This window comes from Gymnoscopelus braueri, assembly GCF_963280865.1.
Source record: "Gymnoscopelus braueri genome assembly, chromosome: 21".
Classification (NCBI taxonomy): domain Eukaryota; kingdom Metazoa; phylum Chordata; class Actinopteri; order Myctophiformes; family Myctophidae; genus Gymnoscopelus; species Gymnoscopelus braueri.
Window position 1 is genome coordinate 3,830,948 of NC_137623.1, and position 13,408 is coordinate 3,844,355.

A 13,408-nucleotide genomic window follows, 5' to 3' on the forward strand; every position below is an offset into this window, starting at 1 on the left:
TTGTTATTAATCTAGGAATGTGTACGTTTCAACTTAAACATCTGTAGTTTATTTCTTTGGTCTTTTCCTGGCAAGCTGGTAAAAATAGATGCCGGTCCATTGAGTTCATTTTTTACACTCACAGATCAGTTAACACTGAGGATTTGACCTTTACATATACTGTACAAGGATAACACGGGGATATTCCAACAACAGTGGAATAAGGCTATTGTAACATAATGCTTTATACCTAGGGGTCTTCAATGTTTTTCAGGCCAAGGACCCCTTAGCTGAGAGACGGATGAAGCAGGGACCCCCGACATATTGTGTAAAATTGTGTTGCAGATTAAACTTTCTTCATAGACGTCATAGATATATCTTCATACACTTGTGTTGGATTCATGCTTGTACTTGGTCTGCCCCCCCTGCACCGATTTGGCGTCTCCCCCCCCCCCCCCCTGTAGTAACTCTGAGGACCCCCCCTGTTGAAGAACCCTGCTTTTTTACCCAAAAAAAACAAAACAAAAAACGTTCAGAATTTGGTCTCTTCCTCCGCTGCACCGTACCAGGGGGTGAGCCGTACCAAGTACGGCCTGGGGGCGGGGGGGTTTGCGTTGTTGTTGTTGCACAGAGGAGGCTGAGGCTCGGAGACATTAAAGTCCAAAGCGGCGCCGCAGGACTCCAGCGAGCTCAGGGACCCCGCGGGGGACCCCGACCCCTCGTAGGCGTAGGTCCTCAGGCAGTCGAACGGGGGGACGTAGGGGTCCGCGTCGGCCTCGTCCAGCCGGTCCACGATGAACTGCTTGAAGACGTCGTCCTCGGGGCCGATGAGGTGCGACCGCCTCAGGGACATGCGTATGCTGGCCGCCACGTCCGCCCGCCGCAGCCTCCGCTCCCTCCGCCGGGGGTGTTGGCGACGCAGGGGGACCGGGACCGGGACCTGGCCTGCCGCCCCCACGCCGCCCCCTGGAGGCTCCCCGTACCGCAGCACCTTCTGCGAGAAGACGGCGTCGGGCAGCTCCACCTCCTCGTCCTCCTCCTGCCGCTGCTGCTTCCTCCTCCTGCGTCTCCTCAGCAGCAGCATCAGGACGGACAGCCCTGGAACACACAGCACAGCTGGAGATCATTAAGGGTTTAAACGGCCGGAGAGGAGAGGAGAGAGAGAGGGCCGGGGGCGAGCCTTTGATGATGGAGTGGCTGCACTCGGAATATAGAATATTGTCGCTGTCGGGCAGAAACCTCTTATCTTCATATTTTAGGTTTTTGTGTGTTTTTTTTTTGTAAATTAACGTCCTACTTGATCATACTACAGCGTCACTCAAAAGCATCAAAAGTAGCAGATCTACAAGCTCGAGAAGCGACGCGTTTCGAGCTTGTAGATCTGCTACTTTTGATGCTTTTTTATATCTAGTCGTCACTTCCCGACACATTTTGAGGAATCGCCATCCTCTCAGACTATGGGATCTGGACAAGTGGCAGAGCACAGCGGTGTCAGATTTCACTCACACACACGCACACGCACACACACGCACGCGCGCACACACACACACACAACAAGACACACACTAAAACAGACACAGATGCACTCATTGTCTTTATATTGGTAGTCACCCTGTAAATGACATTTAAATGTCAGTCTTGTTTTTAGTTTTTTCCACAAAAGTAACTGTTTTGGACGCATGAGGTTTCCACCCGACAGAGACGATGGTGGCCGGTTGCCATCTTATCTGTTTGTTTGTTTGTTTTTCGGGGCGAGGATGTAAAAAAAGGAAAGCAAGTTCAGCACATAATGTCAAATGATTAGGCTGAGCGTTGTTTTAATTTCAACTCAAACATAGGCCTAAGAGAAGGAAAACAATTTTAAAAAAGCAGATTTTTTCGCCTTGCTTCTTTTCAGCACGGAGACATTAATGTTAAACAGTTGATGTAACATAACAGCGTTTTATTGTCGTGTGTGTGTGTGTGTGTGTGTGTGTGTGTGTGTGTGTGTTTGTTTTGTTGTCGTTTTGCCGGTGGAGTGTGCTCGTCTCTCCAGGAATGTTAGCATAGTGAGGTGCTGCCTTTAATCCTTTCAATCCGGGAACGCATCTGTGTCATTTTAAGACTTTGGCTATTCTTTGGCTATTTCTATAGCTATTTTTTTTATCGTGAACCTTTTGTGCAAATCTTTGAATATATATGTTTAAAGCGAACATTTGTAACTCTCATCTTTGCTTCCCTAGAACAACACATTTTGAGATGGGGGTCCGTGGGCCAAATACGTTTCTAAAAATGTTTTCTAAATCCTAACAGTATGTTTCTATATCAGTGGTGCTCCAACTTTTTCATATCAAGGACCCCCAACATTATATGGATTTGGCCACGGACCCCCCATCTCAAAATGTGTTGTTCCAGGGACCCCCAGAAGCAAATATTGGAGTAAAAAATATACAGTATATATCTATATATCTCTATCTCTATATCTAGAGATAGAGATAGAGATAGATATTTTATTTTCTGTACAAATTTCCACGATAAACAAAAAAAAAATAGCAGATCTACAAGCTTATAGTGCGGCACTATGAGCTTGTAGATCTGCTATTTTTGAATAGCCCACAGGGAATGTTAAAATGACACAGATGCGTTCCCGGTGGTAAGGGGTTAATCTTTCATGTGATGTGGGTACGAGGGGAGACGGCGCTGAGCAGCAGAGGTCATAATGAAGCTCTTCACTATGCAAAGCCCATCATCAACGTCCCAGGATGGCATTAAGGTGCTGATGTACTGCAGCCCATACACGCTCATTATCACACAAGCGTTTGTTTGTTTTTTTGCAAAGCTTTCAGCATTTATACAAAAAAAAAAGTGTTTTAAAGGCACACCGGTGAGTTTAAACCAAAAACAAACAAAAAAGTTATTCAAAAAGAGAAGTGGGGATTTTTTGTTATGAAGGAAAATCGTATTATTATTGTGGACGATAATTATATATACTTGCCAAGACTCGCGCTCACACTGACACAAGTTCAGCTGAAAAAACAATATACCATATTATTATTACCATCCTTTTTTTTTTCTTATAATTTTTATCCCATAATTTTGTAACCCATTTTTTCACACAGTGCCAATTGCCTCTAAGCTTGCAATCCTGGGCAATACTCTCCCTCTGCCAGCCTGGGGAGAGCCCAGAACTGAGCTCATGCTTCCTTCAATGCATGAGGAGTGAACGGGACGCTTCTTATCACTTGACAGGGGGGAGTTTCCCCGGTAGGACGTAGCTTCTTATCACTTGACAGGGGGGAGTTTCCCCGGTAGGACGTAGCTTCTTATCACTTGACAGGGGGGAGTTTCCCCGGTAGGACGTAGCTTCTTATCACCTGACAGGGGGGAGTTTCCCCGGTAGGACGTAGCTTCTTATCACCTGACAGGGGGGAGTTTCCCCGGTAGGACGTAGCTTCTTATCACTTGACAGGGGGGAGTTTCCCCGGTAGGACGTAGCTTCTTGTCACCTGACAGGGGGGAGTTTCCCCGGTAGGACGTAGCTTCTTATCACTTGACAGGGGGGAGTTTCCCCGGTAGGACGTAGCTTCTTACAGTATCACCTGACAGGGGGGAGTTTCCCCGGTAGGACGTAGCTTCTTATCACCTGACAGGGGGGAGTTTCCCCGGTAGGACGTAGCTTCTTGTCACCTGACAGGGGGGAGTGTCCCCGGTAGGACGTAGCTTCTTATCACCTGACAGGGGGGAGTTTCCCCGTTAGGACGTAGCTTCTTATCACCTGACAAGGGGGAGTTTCCCCGGTAGGACGTAGCTTCTTATCACCTGACAGGAGGGAGTGTCCCCGGTAGGACGTAGCTTCTTATCACCTGACAGGGGGGAGTGTCCCCGGTAGGACGTAGCTTCTTATCACCTGACAGGAGGGAGTGTCCCGGTAGGACGTAGCTTCTTATCACCTGACAGGGGGGAGTGTCCCCGGTAGGACGTAGCTTCTTATCACCTGACAGGGGGGAGTTTCCCCGGTAGGACGTAGCTTCTTATCACCTGACAGGAGAGAGTTTCCCCGGTAGGACGTAGCTTCTTATCACCTGACAGGAGAGAGTTTCCCCGGTAGGACGTAGCTTCTTGTCACCTGACAGGAGAGAGTTTCCCCGGTAGGACGTAGCTTCTTATCACCTGACAGGGGGGAGTTTCCCCGGTAGGACGTAGCTTCTTGTCACCTGACAGGAGAGAGTTTCCCCGGTAGGACGTAGCTTCTTATCACCTGACAGGGGGGAGTTTCCCCGGTAGGACGTAGCTTCTTATCACCTGACAGGAGAGAGTTTCCCCGGTAGGACGTAGCTTCTTATCACCTGACAGGAGAGAGTTTCCCCGGTAGGACGTAGCTTCTTATCACCTGACAGGGGGGAGTGTCTCCGGTAGGACGCAGCTTCTTGTCACCTGACAGGAGAGAGTTTCCCCGGTAGGACGTAGCTTCTTATCACCTGACAGGGGGGAGTTTCCCCGGTAGGACGTAGCTTCTTATCACCTGACAGGGGGGAGTTTCCCCCGGTAGGACGTAGCTTCTTATCACCTGACAGGGGGGAGTTTCCCCGGTAGGACGCAGCTTCTTATCACCTGACAGGAGAGAGTTTCCCCGGTAGGACGTAGCTTCTTGTCACCTGACAGGAGAGAGTTTCCCCGGTAGGACGTAGCTTCTTGTCACCTGACAGGGGGGAGTTTCCCCGGTAGGACGCAGCTTCTTATCACCTGACAGGAGAGAGTTTCCCCGGTAGGACGTAGCTTCTTGTCACCTGACAGAGGGGAGTTTCCCCGGTAGGACGCAGCTTCTTATCACCTGACAGGAGAGAGTTTCCCCGGTAGGACGTAGCGCGTGGAAGGAACACGTTATTCCAACCAGTTCCTTTCCCCTCCATCAGGCGCCCCGGCTGACCAGGGGGAGGCAGTATAGAGACCAGGATTACTGCATGTTTTGTGTGAGGGTACCTACCCTAGGAGACACGGGGAGAACATGCAAACTCCACACAGAAAGGCCCTTTCACCAACCCCACCTAGGGTATGGTCCCTCCAAGGACCGGAGCCCACTTTGAGATATAGAGGCTATGCGCGTGACATCATCGTACCCGGAAGTTATGCAGGAACGCCTACTGAGTGGCAAAAAAATACTTTCTGGCCCTAACAGCCCATACATCCAAACAGAAAAGTCCTGTCTGATTATATTAAACAACGTTAAACTCACCAACATGGCAGCTGTTCTGAAAGCTTGAATTATCCTCTTTCTATCCGCAAAGTTGTTGTTTAACACATTGGGTGCCAGAATTTTTTCATAACAACTTACGTTGGGTGCCAGCATTCTCCCCATTGACTGCGCTTTGCTGTTTAAAGCTCTAGACTCCACGAGGAGCAAATCCATGTAAAAAAAAACATCCATTCATGTTGCGCGATGACCCTGGCTACAGCCTGGAACGATAACATTTCACTCGCGAGTTACAATGGGGGGGGATCGCGCATCGCGCATGACCGGTTTTCCCCACCGGAAACAGATTCTGAGATGTTTTAAAGAAGGAAATAGACAGGAAGTGGATGGGAGCCATGTTTTTGTTCCGGTGATCTATCTGGCCTATCCTTCTCAAGATCACAATGGGTACTCCCAGAGCTGCTCTAGCCCCGCCCGTGTGAAGAAAAACGAAAAAAACAAAAAGACATATTTCACGGTCTGGACCGTGTTCGGCACCGGACCGCTACTCTGCGCAAACACGGTTCAGACCGTGTTTGGCACCCGATGTGTTAATAAAAATCCACCGTAGTTATGTTGTTGTTGTTGTTGTTGTTGCTACTTTTTGTCAAGAAATTCCGTGCAGGTGATTCTTTTTCTAAGTGTCCGAGTTTGGAAGCGCTCGTTTTCACTAAAGCAGCGTCCTGCTGTCGTGTGACATTTAGAAACAGGTGGTCAGTGGTGGAAAGTAACTAAGTACATTTACTTAAGTACTGTACTTGAGTACAATTTTGAGGTATTTGTACTTTACTTGAGTATTTCCAATTTCCAATACTTTTACTTCTACTCCACTACATCTCAGAGGCAAATATTGTACTTTTACTCCACTTAAATTAATTGAAAACTTTAGTTACTAGTTACTTTTCAGATATAAATTATGATATAATGAAACATACATTAACCACTTTAACCCTATTTTATACCTAGGCTATTTGAAAATAGCCGATCTACAAGCTCACAACGCGTCGCATCGCGACGCGTTGTGAGCTTGTAGATCTGCTATTTTCAAATATTTAGTACTTTTACTTTTGGTACTTTAAGTACATTTTGATGCCAATACTTTTGTACTTTTACTCAAGTAAATTTTTGAATTCTGGACTTTTACTTGTAACAGAGTATGTTTATATTGCAGTATTGGTACTTTTACTTAAGTAGAGAATTTGAGTACTTTTCCCACCACTGCAGGTGGTACGCAGGACCGTTGAGCGATTTCCAACGAGCGCTTCCAAACACGCTTCACGCTGCTCAACGTGCCGCCACTCAGTCTAGATGAGGGGGGCGTTACAGTGGCGGACTTAACTGTAGGCAAGGTTAGGCGACCGCCTGGGGCCTCAAGAGTTAGGGGGCCTCATGAAAAAAATAAAATACATTTCTGTAGCCCTACTTTTAGCTTTTTAATGGATCCCATGTTATTAAAGTCTGATAAAAGTATCAAACTCCCAAAATGCACCAGAATACTGGAAATTACATCTATTCTGTTAAAAAATAATCTGTGGAGGGGGTCTCATACTACCGTTCGCCTGGGGCCTCCAGATCCTTAAAGGAGCTACACCATGATTTTTTTTTTTTTTTTTTTTTTTTTTTATATCATATGGTGTATGTCCCTCAAACCTTTTTCAAAAGGTTTGAGCCTAAATCATCACTCAGATATACTCATCCCAAGTCAATTGTGTCTGTTAATAAAAAAAAATATTTTAAAAAAATATTAAAAAAAAAAAAAAAAATGGAAAAATTCTGCATAAAAAGAAGCATCTAAGAAAAATACAAAATCGAAAAAAAAACACTTTGAACATTTTTGAACAATTCCACCAAGTGTTTGAGGTGCCTGTTTCACCCACTTCCGGGGGGCGGAGCCAAAATCAGAGCCCGAAGTATTTGTTCGTAGACCCCCACTTAGGGGGGGTAGAAAAAGTTTCGGAGCGATTCGGGCACTTTTCATTTAACATTGGGTTTGCCATCAAAAAATGTTTATGACATCATAAACATTGCCATTCTGAGATCGCCTGTTCAGACACGCCCATTCTGGAAATCCATGAAATGAGAAGGAATGACTGAATTTAAAAAAAACAAGAAAAAAGTGATTTTCATGGTGTAGACTCTTTAAGTCCGCCCCTGGGGGCGTATCCCAGGGGAGAAGTGAGGGCCTGTGCATAATCTCTATTATCCAATGGTAATCCTCCTTTCCCCCTCACCTGTCAGTGTTGCCAGGCAGACCAGCAGAGCCAGCAGGGTGTGCAGGCTGAGGCCCATGGAGAGGGACAGGGCCTCCACCCCCCCCCCGCCCCCCGTGGGGCAGTGGCCCGCCGGGTGGCAGCTGCACACGCTGACCAGCAGGGTGCTGGTGCTGGAGAGGGCCGGCGTCCCGCTGTCGGTGAGCACCACGGGCAGCAGGTACTGGGTGCGGTCCTTGCGGGTGAAGGTGCTCCGCCGCGCCACCACGCCCGCTGTGTTGTCTGTTGTTGTGAGGGAGGGGGGGGGATAGAGTCAGGGGTTAAAGGGATAGTTCACCCCAAAACTTCGTGCCGCACTATGAGCTTGTAGATCTGCTATGTTTGAAAAATCTGTGCAAATCATTGAATATATATATATTTTTAAAGCGAACATTTTGAACTCAAATCTTTGCTTCTGGGGGTCCCTGGAACAAAACATCTCCTTGAAATGAAAAAGTATTTTCTCACAGGTCTTAATGGGTTAAAGGGATAGTTCATAGACTTCATGGATTTGTATTTTTTTTTTCTTGCATTCCTAAGACAATAATGTGATGCCTACTGGTCCGCTTGTCATCAAATTATCGTCTTAGGAATGTGACAAAAAATATCCATGAATTCAAGTCTCCATGGGGTGACTAATCCATATAAAAGTCATTTTGAGGGTGATCTATCCTGTTGATATAAAGTCTCACCGAGTCAGAGATTAAACACAGTGAGAAGAGGTGAGTGATCCTTGAGAACTAACAGAAAAAGTTGCTCCCACACACAGTGAGAACCCAGGTGTTTTCCACTTAGAAACATAACCAGCGTGTAGACATGCTTAAGACATTTAGACCGGGAAAGAATCGGTGTCATTTTTTATTTATTTCTTTGGGCCATTCAAAAATAGCAGATCTACAAGCTCATAGAGTGGCACCGAGTGCCGCGCTATGAGCATGTAGATCTGCTATTTTTGAAAAAAAAAGAACATTTGTGAATATTTTTAACTCAAATCTTTGCTTCTGGGGGGATTCTACAAATGTCTTTGAAAAACAATTATGTTGCTATAATTAATCAAACTTTTTCATGTCAGGGACCCCCCAAAATGATATGAATTTTGGCCGTGGACCCACATCTCAAAATATATTGTTCCAGGGACCCCCAGAAGTTGTAACAGAGTTTTAAAAAAAAGTTCACTTTCGAAAAATCGATATTAAAAGATTTGCACACATTTTCATGAAGAAAAAAAAAAGCAGATCTACAAGCTCAAAGCGCGGCACTCGTTGCCGCGCTATGAGCTTGTAGATCTGCTATTTTTGAATAGCCCAAATTAATCTTAAAATGACACAGATGCGTTCCCGGTCTCAATGGGTTAAATGTGATTCAGAGGAGCAGAGCCGAGGTGTGTGAACACGCAACAGGCTTGTCAAATCATATTTCTGCTGTTTACGGTGGAATTTTATTTAAATTGTTTTGGGGGTTGCACGAAATACAATATAGTGGAATATTCCTCGTGGCATATGGAAATATGAGTCATTAGTGTTCATTTCAGTCATAACAGTAACAGTCACTGGTGGCTGTTTTTGGGGCTTGAATGCTTTCCTAGAGAAAAGAAAAACACCCGAATGCTCCCTCCTGCATATAGAACACTGAAACTTAACTTTGCCACATGCAGTCAAACATCTCAGTCCATTCTCTCTCACAGACTATTTTAACCCATTAAGACCAGGAACGCATCTGTGTGTCATTTTTAGATTTCTTTGAACTATTAAAAAAATTGCAGATCTACAAGCTGCCGCGCTATGAGCTTGTAGATCTGCTATTTTGGAAAAATAGTGAACATTTGTGCAAATCTTTGATATATATATATATTGTTTTAAAGCGAACATTTGTAACTCAAATTTTTGCTTCTGGGGGATTCTAAAATGTCTTGTTGAAAAAAAAAACATAAATATTATGTTACTATACATCAGTGGTTCTCAAAACATTTTCATGTCAAGGACCCCCAAAAATTGTATTCGGCCACGGACCCCCATCTGAAAATATGTTGTTCCAGGGACCCCCAGAAGCAAAGAATTGAGTAAAACTTATTCCCTTTAAACATAAATATATTCATAGATTTGAACACATTTTCAAGATTTTTCAAAAATAGCAGATCTACAAGCTCATAGCGCGGCACTCGGTGCCGCGCTATGAGCTTGTAGATCTGCTATTTTTGAATAGCCAAAAGTATAAAATAATGGTTCGTGGAAAAAATGTGAAAAATGACACAGATGCGTCCCCGGCATTAATGGGTTAACCATTCTGGGCTCTTACTACCTTCACTACTCGTATCCATGACAGTATTTGAGGACGAAGTGAATCCTATTATAATAAAATTACATCTTCATATACAGTCAGTTCAAAAAACGGAATTTCTAAAATTCCCTGTGCCTCCATTTTGGTAATCGATGTCCCTCAATACTTCACCTTCAATTTCCCCCAATATGCTGCTAGTTTGCAGGAGATCTTCAAACAGCCAATAGCTATTTTGACATCATTTCCCCTTCATCCCTTCAATAACCCTGTCAGAGGGAGGTGTCACTTTCACCAAAATGCTAGATATCGTTGGTTTCGGGTGAAAACCTCTTAGGCCTATCCCCGATCTCCATATTGTAGCTATTTTGTGTTTATTTTTTTCATAAATTAAGGCCCTATTGATCATACAGCATCACTCAGAAGTAGCAGATCTACAAGCTTAGCTAGCTTGTCCCAGGGGGTCCCCAGCGGAATTAGTTAAAATAGCGTCACAATCATTTTAACCACTTTAACCATTATTTCATATTTTGGCAAAAAATAGCAGAAGCTGACTCCAGCTATAGTTACAGCTCAGCTGTGGCCACTTTTTTGCCATTTCATTACACGTTGCTTTGCACTGTGTAAAGTGAGATCAGCTATTTTTGAAAAATCCCTGGCACAAAATGTTTTTGAAATGGGGGGGGGGGGGGGGCGCAGCCAAATACATATCATCTTGGGGGGTCCTTGACATGAACAAGTTTGAGAACCAACTGGTATAACTATAACTCCTGCAGAAAGTTCTCTCCAGTCTGCCTCTCTCTCTCTCTGCAATACATTTATAGAGCAGAGATTTTTCCAAAACAACTTTAGCTTGAGGGTCTATAGAATAGCAGCAATATGTGCAGAATCTACCCTGCCTGCCAGCCAGCTTAACCCATTCAGACCGGGAACACATCTGTGTCATTTTTATAGACTTATTTGGGCTATTCAAAAATAGCAGATCTACAAGCTCATAGCGCGGCACCGAGTGCCGCGCTATGAGTTTGTAGATCTGCATTTTTGGGGGAAAAATCGTGGACATTTGTTGCAATTTTTTGAATATATATGCTTTAAAGCGTTTTTCTTAGTTTTTAACTCCGATCTGTGCTTTGGGGGTGGGGGGGGGGGGTCCCCTGGAACAAAACCTTTTGAGATCCGCGACCATATATATACATAATCTAAAAATGGTTTCCTAAATCCTAACAGTATGTTGCTATAGCAGTGGTGCTCCAACCTTTTCATGTCAAGGACCCCTCAAAATGATATGTATGTAGCCGCAGACCCCCATCTCAAAATATGTTGTTCCAGGGACCCCCAGAAGCAAACATTTGAGTTAAAAATTTATAAAATCTACGATTTTATGAGCTATGAGCTTGTAGATCTCGATTTTTTGAATAGCCAAAGAAAATGACACAGATGCGTGCCTGGTCTAAAAGAATTAAGGAACTTATACGATGATCTAGTTTTCGTCGTCACATTTGAGATTTCCACAGAGAGAAACTCTCGTGAGAAGAGACGGTCATTTTGAAACTCTTCTGCATCGCTGTTTGTTTGTTGGTTTAAAAAAAAGTATGTTATAACATTTCAAAAACGTATTGTTGTCTCTAAAAAAAAAAACGGCCACAAAGGAATGCTCCAGTATTGTTTGTGCACACAGGCTATTATGAAACTCTAAATTGCTTCAATTTGAGTAGTTTTGACTCCAGCTAGTTACAGCTCAGCTGTGGACACTTTTTTACAGTTTCATTACACGTTGCGTTGCACAAAATGAGCATGATGAAACAAAACCCCCAAAAGGTTTGAGGGGGGGGGGGGTCCTCAGACGATTAGCTTAAAGGGATAGTTCACCAAATTGTGTTATTTTTCCTATACCGATTTAGTGACCCCAGAATTCATGGATATTTATTAGTTTTTGTCTCATTCCTAAGGCAATAATTTGATGACCGACAGCGGTTCCGGTAGGAGACACAAAAAGTCTCCTTTGTGTCTCCTACCGGAACCGCTGCCATCAAATATACGATGAATTCCATGAATTCATCGTATATTCGTATATATACGTCGTATATAGTCTCCATGGGTGGGTGACTAATCCATAGGGGAAAAAAACATTGTTTGGGTGAACTATCCCTTTAATGTGGAAAATAGTTTTTTTTTAATCAAGGATTGTAGTGTTTTTCTGGAGGGTTTATGTTATTAAAGGAACATTTTATGACCTTGATTATCTCTGATGGTGAAGTTGGGGTTGATGTGCTTCTCTGGGACCATGGAGAAGTAGAAGTGGTGACCCTCCACGGGGTCATCTGGATCCACGGCACTGAGCAGCTGAATGACCTGAATAACACACACACGCACATGCGCGCGCGCACACACACACACACACACACACACACACACACACACACACACACACACACACACACACACACACACACACACACACACACACACACACACACACACACACACACACACACACACACACACACACACACACACACACACACACACACACACACACACACACACACACACACACACAGTTGTAATATAAGGACAACATGCTCAAGGTTGTACCATACAAGGTTATAATAGTTTGGATTTTTTTATTTTTAGTTAGTTTTGAATATTTGTTTTTCTACTCTAAGTGAGTTTTAATTCGTTTTTAGAGCGGATTTGCTAGTTTTTATTATTTTTTTTTTTTTTAAATGCTAATAGTTTTAGTACATTTTTATTAGTTTTCGTGTTTTTTATTTTTTATTTTTATTCTTTGGATTATTTGTCAGGTGCATTTGTGTAATAAAAACTTAACAAAAGGTAGCATTTAAATATGTATTCAGTTACAGATGAACCACCAACCATCCACAAACCAAAACTAAAGGCATTGTGTCTGTCATTTCAGGGTTTTTTTTTGTTAGTTTTGTAAACACACAATACAGTTTCAGTTAGTTATCGCTTACTTTTTTATTGTAGTTTTTTTATTTAGTTCGGTTAACGAAAAAGTATTTTCAATGTTAGTTTTGGTTAACTATAATAACCTTGGTACCATATCGTCTCTCTGTCTGGTCGAAACCTCATACGTCCAACACTGTGACTTTTCACCATTCACATTCAAAAGTATATCAGAAGCAGCAGATCTACAACTTTTGATGCTTTTGTGTGATGCCGTAGTGTGATCAAAGTAGGGCGTTCATTTATGGAAAAAACACAGAAAGTTAGATTATGGAGATAAGAGGTTTCTGCCCGGCAACAGCGATATAACAAAATATTCATATGAAAATATGAATTTGAAATTTAAATGTATATTCATATAAAAAGGAAAGCCTCATCCTCTGACATGTGACACTCAGACTTGACGTTTCAGCAGCTCCACAGATAATGATGGTATCAGTGTACTGTATATACTGTATATACTGTATATACTGTATATATTGTATATATTGTAGTCCTACCATCCAGCAGTAACAATTATATGACATTTTAACCCATTAACAACACATTGACTGCCAGAATTAACGCATCAGGATATACGTACCTCTCCCGCCTGAGTCCCTTCACAGATAAACGGCCGGTAATCTTTGGCGAGGCGCGGCACGTTGTCGTTAATGTCGAGCACTTTGATGAACACCGGCACGACGGAGGATAAATGGTCCTGTTCTGTAGTTTGGGAAGAAAAGAT

The 13,408-nt window shown here is 43.6% G+C and overlaps 1 pseudogene across 1 annotated transcript in view; it reads right to left on the reverse strand.

The window, feature by feature from the left end:
- Positions 1–511: 511 nt before the first annotated feature.
- The window catches only part of LOC308077575 (cadherin-7-like), a 69,754-nt pseudogene continuing 56,857 nt past the window's right edge, over positions 512–13,408 (reverse strand). The window contains exons 9-12 of the transcript XR_013935029.1: positions 13,265–13,386; positions 11,946–12,063; positions 7,420–7,680; positions 512–1,077 (exon numbers count right to left, since the gene is read on the reverse strand). The product of XR_013935029.1 is annotated as a cadherin-7-like (transcript). The remainder of the gene's footprint in view (positions 1,078–7,419; positions 7,681–11,945; positions 12,064–13,264; positions 13,387–13,408) is intronic.